The 12,485-nt window shown below is 39.0% G+C and overlaps 1 protein-coding gene across 1 annotated transcript in view; it reads right to left on the bottom strand.

Annotated features, from left to right (window-relative positions):
• The window catches only part of LOC124948095 (bifunctional heparan sulfate N-deacetylase/N-sulfotransferase), a 297,073-nt gene that overhangs the window by 283,427 nt on the left and 1,161 nt on the right, over window positions 1-12,485 (bottom strand). The window lies entirely within an intron of this gene.

Here is a 12,485-nt window from a genome sequence, read left to right as displayed (position 1 = left end):
AGGTATAAACGAGAAAGACAGAAAGAAGGAGACAAATGAATGCTTTAAGACAAAGCTTCGTAAGGCGCGATCAATTATCAAAGATTTTATGCCGTGCTTTTAATGCGAATGAACATAAATCACCGGTAGCTCGCTTGAAAACATACATATATACATACATACATATATATATATATATATATATATATATATATATCCAGCCATATCGTGCAGTATGTTCCCTTGCGGTGATATATCGTTGGAACCTTATTTTCATCATACGCCTCTCTTTTTGCCTCTTTTTCCTCTTTTTCTTTTTAACCCCCTCCAAACTCTCTCTCTCTCTCTCTTTCTCTCTATCTATATATTTATCTCTCTCTCTCTCTCTCTCTCTCTCTCTCTCTAAAGAATTTCACCGCATTCGATCTGCATATTATTTGCGTTCATTTAATATTTAAATATGTAAATCCTACGACTATGGTAACTCTATCGAATCTCGCGAAAATCTAAAGCGCTTTGCTGGAATATTTGTTGGAATGTATGTATGTATATATACGTATGTACGATGTTCTAACGATAAGGAATTTTCCTATCTATCCTAGAATAGATTTCTCGACGTTGGTATCGTTATCGCCAGAGACCGACGTTAACGTCAAGAAAATCGTGAGATTTTCTAAGGAGAAAATCGTTGTAACGTCGATGGAGATCCACAAAAGAAGACAAGAAGGTCGAAGCGATGGAAAGGCCGTCGTTTCTCTTGAATGTCGTTTGTCGAACGACAATCGATCTATCGTTTTCTTCTTTCCGCAAAGACGACAGTCACGAAGTCTAATACTACGAACGACTTGCCGAACGTAACGCGAAAGTTTCGCAATGTTCTCACGAAAACGTCACGTGCAGTGTCGTTTATGCGGTGACGCGAAGCCAAAGGAAAAGTTTCAACAGGAGGTTATACCAGAAGGGTTATTTGAATTGTCGTCATGCTTATCAGTTTAACGCGATAAGAATTATTTTTGGGCCATATCCATTTTTACAAGACTATAACGTACGGAGTGAAATCGAACAAAGAAAAGAAGAAAAAAGAAAAAAAAAAAAAAAGAAAGAAAAGAAAATTAAAAATTCTCTTTCTACCGTTTGTTTTGCAAGTACAATTTTTTTTTCTTTTTGAAGAAATCATTAAACGCTCCTTGGTTGGCTCGTCGCTTTAATAAGAGCTACTGCCGTGCGAGAGGCATTGTGAGTCACTACTCTTGAAGTAGTCAGTCCAGGACCCTTCCATCTGTACGGGCAATTGTCCTTTCGCGTAGTTCTCGAATACGCTCTAACAAACCCAAGCACACGACTCCCTCTTCTCTTCTCTCTCTCTCTCACTCTTTCTCTCTCTCTCTTTCTCCTTTCTCTTTTATCGAGAAAGTCTCCTCTCTTTTTTATTTTTTTTTTTTGGTGCAACGAATCCTGGCAGGCGCCTTTCGAGCACTCGAGATTAATTACGGGGTATCGAAGTAATCGAGGTTCGCCCGATAAGAGAAAAGAGAGCTAGAGAGCCACGGTGAGAGACAAAGAGAGAGAGAGAGAGAGAGAAAGAGAGAGAAAGACAGAGAGAGAGAGACACAGGGAGTCGAAGGCGAAGTGGAAAGAAGAGTGGAAAGAGGAAGGACGAGCGTCGAAAGGGGTTGCCTCCATTGTCTTCTGACCCCCGTGGCACCGAGCCTGTGCACCAACCGACCAACCATTCGTTCCTAACGAGTTGGCAACGTTATCGGTTAGAACGGACAGCGGCACGGCGTGTCCACTGAGACGTTAACAACGATACCCACCCACTTGTAACACCCACTACCAAGAGAAGACCATCCTGTCGCGTAGTCCACACATGTACGCGTGTATACGCGTCTCTATCTCTCTTTCTCTCACTCTCTCTTCATTCCCTCTTCTCTCTCTTTCTCTCTCTTTCTTTCTCTTTTAGATTTCTCTATGTGTATAGGTCTAGGTAGATATAAGTATGTATGTCTCTATATAATACCAGAGATATAACGTCCAATGAACGACCGCGAGTCTGGCCAGTTGGGTCGTCGGTCCACTCGAGCGATTTTCAAGCTGGTTGCTACAGACCACCCTCTCTTTGCCACCCCTCTCGTGCGACGTACTGCATCGGTTAACTCGGAAAGCCATCCCTGGGGGACGACCTCAGCCGCTCTTCCTCCTTTCTTTTCCTATCTCTTATTCTCCGCCCTTCTATATTTCTTTTCTCGATTTCTCTCTCTCTCTCTCTCTCTTTCTCTTTATACATTTTTTTCTTCTTCTTTTTTCTTTTTTTTTTTTTTAATAAGTACCACCGACTATACATTCAATTTGTCCCGTCGCGTATCCGCTACAGTCTCCCTATTCGTCTAGCGAAGGAAAATAAAAAAATAAAAGATATATATATATATATATATATATATATATATATATATATATTAAAATCATTTCCCTGAAAGTAACCTTTCTCCTTTTCATTTCTGGTATGAGGATTAAAAGGAGGATAGTGAATTCAGCGGATTCCCTTTAAAATTACGAGACACGAATAACGACTCGCGGTTATCTCGATGTTGGTCCATCGTGTACAGGCGCGGTAAGTGTAAATACGGGCGACGCGTTGTTAAGCCCATTTATGCTGAAAAATTTAGAAGGGCAGGGGGAGGGAGAAGTTCCGCGCATAGCTTGCGGCTTGCTCCGTTTCAACGCGGCTGTTTACGAGATCGTTCGTACGTTTCCACGAAAAGGTGAATGAGAATCCTATTTATACGAGTTCATGCTCAGAGAATATTTGTTAACAATGAAAATTTATATTACTGTTCTCAAACATTTCAAAGTACTCAGTGAAATCGCGGAATTTAATAAAGCTTTCGCACGGTCGAGCAAATGTTACGTACTCGTATTTCCCGGAAGCATCAACGATAATTCCGTATTTGAAAAAGTATCAGCGTTCATTTCAGAAACTCGCTTATTCCCGTAGTTTATTGCGTTTGGTACTTGCGAAAGGTCGAACATCAACAACTGCGAACGAACGAGTCCGAAATGTATTTTACGAGTACTCCTCTCTTCTATCGAGAGAATTTTTTTCGTTTTCGTTACGGAAAACGCTCCGCGGAAATCCTCTTATTGTACCCACGTCGTCTTCAGGAACATCCGCGAAATCTCGCGCGGGCAACTCGATTTTCAGAACTTTCATCCCAGATTCACGTTCTCTCTATTTCTATTCGAAAATGTTTTGCTAGGGAAAAGAAAAAAGAAGACGGGGGGTTAAAAAAAAAATAGAAAAAGAAAGAACAGAAACAAAAAAAAAGGACAAAAATAAAAAAAAACAGAAGAAGAAGAGGAAGGAATTCGTAAAACGACGAGTGATTTAAGAGTCATTGCAGGTCGAACATTTGAACGAAACGCGAGCTATGATAAAGCAACAGACAAAGCGAGTCTTTTCACGGCAATTGTTATCCACAATGAAAGCCCTTGATTGTACTTGGTACTTGAAAGCCGGTCGATGTGGACAACGATCGACGATTCGATAACATCTCTGATTTCTTCGATGACGTGAAGCCAGACACGCGTGAATACCTCACACCTATCGACCTACCAATATCTATAGCTATATATATATATATATCTCCCCATTTACATGCGCTTCCCCACGTCGGAAATCAATCGAGCCCAGCGAAATTTGAATATTCAGACCTTTTCCTGATCTTCCCGTTCAACCCTTCGATATCTCGGCATGTATATCGCTTATCTATCTATCTTAACACGTAGGTAGTAGTATCTTCGTATTTTCGAATTCGTTCTTGAGATCAGCCCTACCATCTCGTAATCCCTTCTTTTATCATCGTTATTCAGTTCTAATGCCTTCGAGACTGAAAATCCCGCGATTGACAGACGAAGATTGAAGGACGAAAATTGAAGGACGTGTCATCGTTCTTATTTCGATAGGGATAAGACGACGATAATGTTTAACGCGACATTGAGAAGGAAGTAAGAGGAAGATAAAAGACTGGTTAGTAGCGCTCAGAGATTAAAAGGATGCCTAGGTAAAACCACGATAGTTTATCCCCTCCCTCGCCCCGTTAGATAGGGATTCTCCTTCTCTTTTTCTTCCCTCGTTGCTTGCTCTAAAACCTATTCGCTTCTTCCATCTTCTCCTTTCCTGCTCTTTCCAACCGGTAAGAGCTGGCCTCAAGCCAAGGAAGAGCAATATTGTAGTACCAACCAAGCCGGGGAATCTCGTGACGCCGACCTGCTGGCATTCTACCTAAGTCGCGAGCCAAGTATGTGTACGTGTACACATTTACACATGTGGTTCCACGTATAGAGATACGAGGGTAATATATATATATATATATATATATATATATATATATATATATATATATGTATACATATGTATGTATGTATATATAGATACAAACATCTATAAAAGATGTATACATATTAGTATACATCTTTTATATTATATAATATATATGTATACTATATATATAATATATATATAATATAAATAATATATAGATACAAAGAGGTACATAAGAGGATGCATAAGGTAACACGTAGAACGTAGGGAATGTACCATACTGTCTTACTTACTAAGCACTACCACAACCAACATACAACATTGCCGGCAACCTCCCCAACCAACCTGATTTATAACCTCGAGTCTAATATACTGTTTTAAAGGCGACGTTGTCGGAGAGGAATCTCGATGGATGTCGGAAAACGTCCTCATACGCGATACCGGAAGTCGGCCGGGCTTGCTTTCTCTCTCTCTCTCTCTCTCTCTCTCTCTCTCTCTCTCTTATTTCATCGCATGTTCATGAAGATGCTTCCCAGAAAACCGTTATCGGTCATCGCATGCATTAACGCACGCACATTGTACATGAGGTTTCTGACCTGTCGTGATACTAACAAAACGGATTTATCTTTTCAATGGGAAAAATCGATCGAGTTTCCATCTTGAATAGTCTCAAACGAGAATCACTGGTATCTTTGGTGTTCGTAAATGTGTGATAAAAGAGGATTAATTGAATGACACGGTGTATTGCAAGATTAGAACAATAGTTCGTTTCATATATATATATATTTTCCTGTAAAGCAGAAACTTAGTACTAGCAAAGTAAGTACGTATCTACTTGCAAAGTAGGAACTTTCGTAAGGAACTTTGCGTAGTCGCTTTCAAATTTGACGCTTATTGTTTGATCAATGTAAATCTGTTTTTCCTCCTGTAATGATAAAATAGGATTAGGGTTGAAGATTATTCCACTTATTCTCAATATATATATATATATATAGGAATAAAGGGAATCAGAAAATAGTGAAAATTCGTGATCGTACGTTCAAGATTTTCGAAAAAGAAACTGGATTTTCTTCTGGTCGGACGGATTTCTTTTTCGATGGGCTATATTTTATAACACCTCCTCCTATCCCTCCATTCTCTTCCTTTCGAAAATAGAAAGGTATCGTTCCAAAAGCTCGTCGCAAAACGATGTTTATTCTACTCACAGTTTCAAATATTTTCTTTTTCGATAATATACGAAAATGTTTAACATAGCACGTGAACGGCCAGTTCTTTCACGCTTTCACAGTGCACAAAAGCGAGATAGGAAACCGGTTCATAACTCTTCTGTTTCCCAAGTTTAAATTGCTCACGCTCGACGGTGCGGAATCGATATCGTTTTACGACGGACGACGCCTGCCAACGCGTGGAAGCTTTTGAATTTCGTCAGAAATATTTTCTAAGGGGGTTGGGAGGAATATAACTCTGATATTATAGAGAGATAGATGCGACCACGTACCTACGTATCTACATACGTATGTACGTATTTATATTATCGTATACGTACGAGCTAAGCACGAAATTGAACGGACGAATTCGTAGGAACGTGTATTCAACCGGTTTCTATCCTTAAATTGACATTCAACTAGCAAAAATGGCGTAAAATGAAAACGTTTACGAACAAATATCGAATGACATTTTTGAAAATGTAAATATGACTTGATTGCAGAAACGTACGATCTTAAATTTATTTTTATCGCGACGATTTCATTTTCTTTTATGAGATCGCATTTTTGTAAGTTTATCGACAATTTATTTTTCCTTCTTTTTTTCTTTTCTTTCTCGTTGATTCTGATCAACGAGCCAATAGTGATTGAATTAAAATCATTTTTAAATTCTTGTTGATAGATCTATCGTCATTTAACGAAGTACCATTTTCAATGCGTCAGTTTTTAAAAGTGCGTAACGAGAAAAACGATGAGAATGAATTCAGAACGAGTGCATAATAATCAGATACATCGCTCGAACTTTTTAATTGGCCCGTAGATATAACTTCTAGGATAACTTAAATTATACCTTTCGAAGTTTAAATTACGAGTTCAAACGAAAATGCTTTGGGAGTATAATTACAAGATGAAATAAAATCTGGAAACTCGGGGAGCTCTTTTTTTTTTTTATTTTTTTTTTTTATTTTTGGCCCTTTTTATTTACCTTTTGCTTTTCTTTTTTTGTTTTTTTTTTTTTTTCTTTTTGGTCTTCCAACATCGACTGTATATGATCACACGTTTCTTTCTTTCACGTGATAACGTTATAAAGTATGCGAAATATGCGGAGACTCAGCAACTCTTTTAAACAAAAGTGCTCGCAACTATTTCCCACAATATTTAAAAATGAAAACTTCAGTACTAGCTTGCAGCAGCGTTGCTTGCGTTTATGTTGGGAGTTTTTAAAATTCTCTTTCTCTCTTTCTCTCTTACCCCCGCCCTCCTCCCCATCCCTCTCTCTCTCTCTCTCTCTCTCTCTCTCTCTCTTCATGTTTATGCCCGAGTTCTTTATACAGTCACGAGGCACGAATATTTATTAAAAAGAGCGAGCTCAGCGAAAAAACGGCAAACTTTTAATTCGGCCCAAACATGAATTTTGCGCAAAATTACGCTACGGTGTATATTATCGAAAAGTTCGATAATAACGCAACCTACCAATAAGTACTTCCACCTAATTAAAGCAACCTATCGAAATATCTATTTGAAAGTTTTCAAAAAGGAAGATAATAATCGGTTCGATTGTATGAGTGCGCGCGCCCTTGTACATACAGAAAGGATAAAAGACTTCGTAATGAGAGAAGGAAAAGTCGTCTTTCACCCCTTCGTTTTTCGAGTTTAAATGACCGTACCAAAAAGAAAATCGATATCTCGTTCTCTTGACGGGACGAACTCGTTGAAAGAGTATACTACTCGACACGTACCTCTATCTTTTTCTTCTTTTCTTTTGTATTTGTGAAAACGTTCTACTTGCGTCTCTCTCTCTCTCTCTCTCTCTCTCTCTTTCTCTCTTTTTCTCTCTGTTTTCTCCCACTCCTCATACCTTTTCCCTTTTGCGTGAATTTCGAGCGCACATTATTATTCCTACACGTTTCATCGGCTATTATTTTCTGCCAGTTCCCCAATAGTTCCGATCCCTTCGATAGTTATTTCGACAGTAACCAATAATTATTACTTTCGTTTTTTTTTCCCTTTCCAACATGTTCGTTAACTCTAAAAGCATTCAACCGTTTCTTTTTTCCTCAAAAACGAAAATACCGTAGGAAATTCGTTCCCTTTTTAAAAGTCATTTTAATCCTCGTAATTACAGTGAGTACGAAATTTTTCATAAACGTCGAATATGAAAACAAACAAAGACAGAAAGAGAGAGAGAGAGAGGGAGAGGGAGAGGGAGAGGGAGAGAGAGAGAGAGACATAGTAGAAGGGATCGAGATTGTACCTCAAAAAGGACGAAACTCGTTGCGATAAGCATCGTGCCATCGGTCGAACGATAAATCGATACAAATAATCGTTCGAAATGAATATGCATGGAACTATAGTACTGTGGAACTAGAAGGGAAGGAGGGAGGGTGGTTGGTTGGGTGGGTGGATGAAGCATGGAAGGGATGAGAAATGAAATTTATGGTCGATGCCTGGAGCGAGCGCGGTTGCCGTATCCGATGGCGCTTAAGCGTTAAATGCAGAATTTAAGCCGACAGACGTAGAGCTCTGGCAAGGATAGAAACGTGGTAGCGTAGCAATACGGAGCTCGTTTGAGAAGCTGCCTCGTCGGAACGCTACTTGGAACGAAACTCAGAGACTGGTTAAGCTCCGCGCACGCAGTAACCACTCTCGAAAGCTCGATGCGAAAGCTCGAACAGGCAGATGCCACGAAACCTAGATGTCCTCGTAAACACAAGCTCTATCTTCCGATTCCGCAATCACTTTATTATTATTATTATTATTATTATTACTACTACTACTACTATTATTATTATTACTATTATTATTATTATTATTATTATTATTATTATTATTATTATTATTATTATTATTACTGAAAATGACACGCTCACATCGAACGGCTTTTCCTTACTAGAAATAACATTATTAAGATGGAGCAGAGCACTCCAGGGATCTATATAAGAGGAAGAGAATAGTCGATAAGAATAGTATGTTTCCGATGCTTTTGTATTATCGTATTCCAATCTCGTTGTGGTATTTCTTTATTATCGGAAAGATTCTTTACGTGACTCCTCACCGTAGATAAATTCAAAGAATTTCATATCCTATATAAGATTGAGAATTTTTTGCTATCGACTCGAGTAAAGTACCTATTATTCGTTAATCCATAAACGGGGAGAGAACAGTCATCGAGCTAATCCAAATGTCAATCGAAATCGATGGCATTCGTTAAGTAATATAATTTCAGTCTAATATCATTTTCGTGCCTGGGCACTTGTTCTCTCTCTCTCTCTCTCTCTCTCTCTTTCTCTCGCTCATTCGCTCGCTCTCATGATTTTGGCATCGGTGCAGATAGCCACGTACTGGCCACCACTTGTCCACGATAATATGATTTATCTGCCCGAATGTTTCGTACCCGCGAAACGGCTGGGACGATAAATATCGACAAGCGGTTCGTTGAATAAATCACAGGGCGATAGTACCGGAAGCTAGACTATGTACCACCGCGGACGTTTCCGTTCCTGCTCAAAATGGATGGAAAAATCGTAACTCTGTGCGACAGCACCACTCGAATCAAAGAGAATTACTTTTGATCAGGTCTTCGACGACGACGACGACGATGACGACGACGACGACGACAATATCGTCTAGAATAGTAAAACGATTGTGTCTGTGTATGCGTTTACTCTCACAGCCACCCCTTTCTGCATCCACCGAACGAGATATAAACGCGAGGGTAGAAGAGAACGTGCGGTCACGCGAGACTCCCGAAGATTTACACGTTCATTGTTCCCTTTAAATTCGGTAATGAATTCGGCAGAACAAAGCTGTTAATCTTGCCGGCCATTGTCGAGACTTCTAACGCTTAAAATACGCGAAATTATGGGGAAACTCTTGGCTCCCACCTTCGCGAAAGACATCTACGCGGATGCTTTTCTTCTTCCACCCCGATCTTACATTTACGGCTTCGGCGACATATAAATTGATGGTACCTTCAGCCATTGTTTCGAAGTCGAAATGAATGTCTTTCGATCTTTTGATAACCAGCTATTACTCCTTATTTCGCATCGGAAAATTAATATGTTTTTGTAATGCTTTTATTTTCTTCTCTCTCTCTCTCTCTTTTTTTTTTTTTATGTATATATTTTGTCATATGTCGTTAAAAAATTTAACGACGCGAACGCGTACGAATGGCCGATCAACCAGGTAAATCGTAAAAATGTAAAAAAACATACAGACAAACAGACAAACAGACAAACAGACAGATAGATAGATAGATAGATATATAGATAGATAGATAGATAGATAGATAAATAAATACGACAGAAAGCAGAGATATAGGGAGAGGAAAAAAAATTTGGCGTAGGGCGCCTCGGAAAAGTCAGTGACGAAACGAATTTCAATTGCCTTTTGGTGAATCGGAATGCGAGCTCGCAGTTGCCAGCTTGTGAGTAATGGCGGTTTGATTTAAACTTTCTCGATAAATGAAATTTCTGTCCGCGCAACGGCCTCGACGATTGATGGGCGAGTTCTATAGAAAGAGCGAGAGAGCGAGAAGAGAGACAGAGAGAGAGAGAGAGAGAGAAACGAAATCGTTCATTACGAATCCGACGTTCGTTTATCCTAATTATCATTAATCAGCGTCGCCGATATCGAATATTAAGATGCATAGAATGCATCGAGGTATGATAAAACATCTGCATAGAAAACAAAAAAAAAATAAAAAATAGTACACGTCATCGATTAATTAAAAAAAGCTACCATGAATCATGACTTCCTTTTTTCGTTGAGAATCGGTCGTGTTCGTCAATGGAAGATCAACGAAGGACAAGTTAGAAGTCCAAGAGTTTATTTTTACTCTCTCTCTCTCTCTCTCTCTCTCTCTCGCTCTTTTTCTCTCTCTCACCCTTTCTCTTTCACGCCCGAAGACAATACCTTTCATTTACCGTTTCGAAAACGGCGCGGCCTCTTTCTCTTTCACACGGAAAACTTTCATGGAAACTAGGACGAAGTGGCGCGCCAGTGAGGAAAGACTTAGGTAGGAGTAATATTGACAGTGAGTGGGTGGACGCGTTAAAAGCACGAGTCCATGCAAACACCATCCCAACGTCCTTCTAATCGCATTCTATTTCCTACGGTCGATTCTTCGTTGAAATTTTCTTCGTGAGAAAAGATGGAATAAAAAGAGAGAGAGAGAGAGAGAGAGAGAGATGTATAGAGAAATAGATAGATCAAATTTAAAGATAGATAGATAGAGAGAAAAAGAGAGAGAGAAAGAGAGAGAGAGAGAGAGAGAGAGAGAGAGAGAAAGAAAAAATCATATTTTAAATACACGAGAGAGAAAAAAATTTGCAAGTGAAATCACTTTCACGCTGACTGTAATGTACGATTCGCAGTCACTCTTGCAATGTTAATCGAGCCGGCTTTACGATGCGAAAAGACGCGCGTGCAAATTCGGCGTGACGTTACTCTCTAGATACAAAAGGGAATGGTTAATGATGCACTTAAAAGGTCGCAATGCTCAAAGGCGCTTGAAATGAATCAAGAGTGCAACGATCCTTGGAATAGCGTACATCTCGAAACCACAGAGTCAAATAACGAAAATACATTTTCTAGATTATCAAGCAGGTTCTATCTAAATATGTATCCATGTGTACGTGTTATATATGTGTGTATGTGTGTTATTCAAGAATTGATAAAATTCACGCTCGTGTTCATTGATTTCTTCTTTCATCAGGTTCGAACTTTAATACATTGAAAAAAGTTTTGCTTGGTAAGGTGAACTAGATGGTAAACTTTTAAATTGCGCTATACAAAAGAGTTTATAATAAAGCGAGCGAGAGAGAGGAGAGAGAGAGAGAGAGAGAGAGAGCGAGTTAAGAAGAAGATTCGTGGAGACTTTTTGGAGGGTCGAATAGGAGAATGGACTTCGCGTTCATTAAATCAAGAAAACGATGCCAAGAAGGAAATAAAAGAAAAATGGGAGCCGTAGAAACGTTCGAAATTCAAGCCTCCTCTTTTTTACTACCTTTTCTTTTCTTTTCGTTTCTTTTCACACGCTACCGTGAAGAGAAAGAGAGATCAATGAATTGCTGCAACGAAGAGTCTCTTAATGATCAAGAGAGAAAGAGGAACGACCATGATCTCGTTAAAAAAAAGTATGGAAGGAAATTAAACTAGGATGGACGATTAAGGCCATTGAAAAGAGATCGTCGATCCAAATCTTATACATTCCGCACACACAACACACACACATATTTCTTTTTTTCTCAACATTATGTTCGTACTACTTGAGGATATCACGCAAAGTTCGACGACGAGTAGTATTATCCAACGTAGCGAGAAACGAACGAAGCATTCGTGATAAATTCAGTCGACTTGTACGCGATCCTTTGGCTCCTTGCCCAGACGACTTATCGTCGCGTTGCATCTAGAAGAAAAGAAGAAAAGAAAAAAAGAAGAAAAAAATAAAAAAAAAAAAAAAATTAAAAAACCAAGAAAAATCCCGTACTTTATATCCGAAGAAGTATAGGCGCGTTTTGCTTCAAATTTATTATGATCTTTAGATAGGCCAATTGCCAGAAATAATCCAACGAAATCGTAATTGCCTTTTTCTCTTTTACTTATATCTACCTTCCAATTCCGTGCAATTTTATTCTCTTCAATTTCGTTTAAACTTTATTATACTTTCCTCTCTCTCTCTCCCTCTCTCTCTCTCTCTCTTTGTCTCTGTACCTTTCTGTACTATTCTATTATTTATTTTCAGTTGCCATGTAATTAATTAACCTACGATAAAATCGTCTCTTAAAGCGAGAAAATAGAGATACGCAAATGAGTTGGCTTGCCGTTCCATTAAAGCGCGACACGTTTGCGAGAAGCATGCATCTTATAAATGCGTTTAGTGTCGTGTTGATCGATGTCGGAAGAGCTCTCACGACGTCAGGTAGTTCGGAAGGCGAAAAGGGATTTTTCGATTAAAAAAGATCGATCGTTTCTATCTG

This window comes from Vespa velutina, chromosome 3, assembly GCF_912470025.1.
Source record: "Vespa velutina chromosome 3, iVesVel2.1, whole genome shotgun sequence".
NCBI lineage: Eukaryota > Metazoa > Arthropoda > Insecta > Hymenoptera > Vespidae > Vespa > Vespa velutina.
The sequence above is the reverse complement of the archived record's forward strand: the minus strand, read 5'-3'. Positions and strand labels throughout refer to the sequence as shown.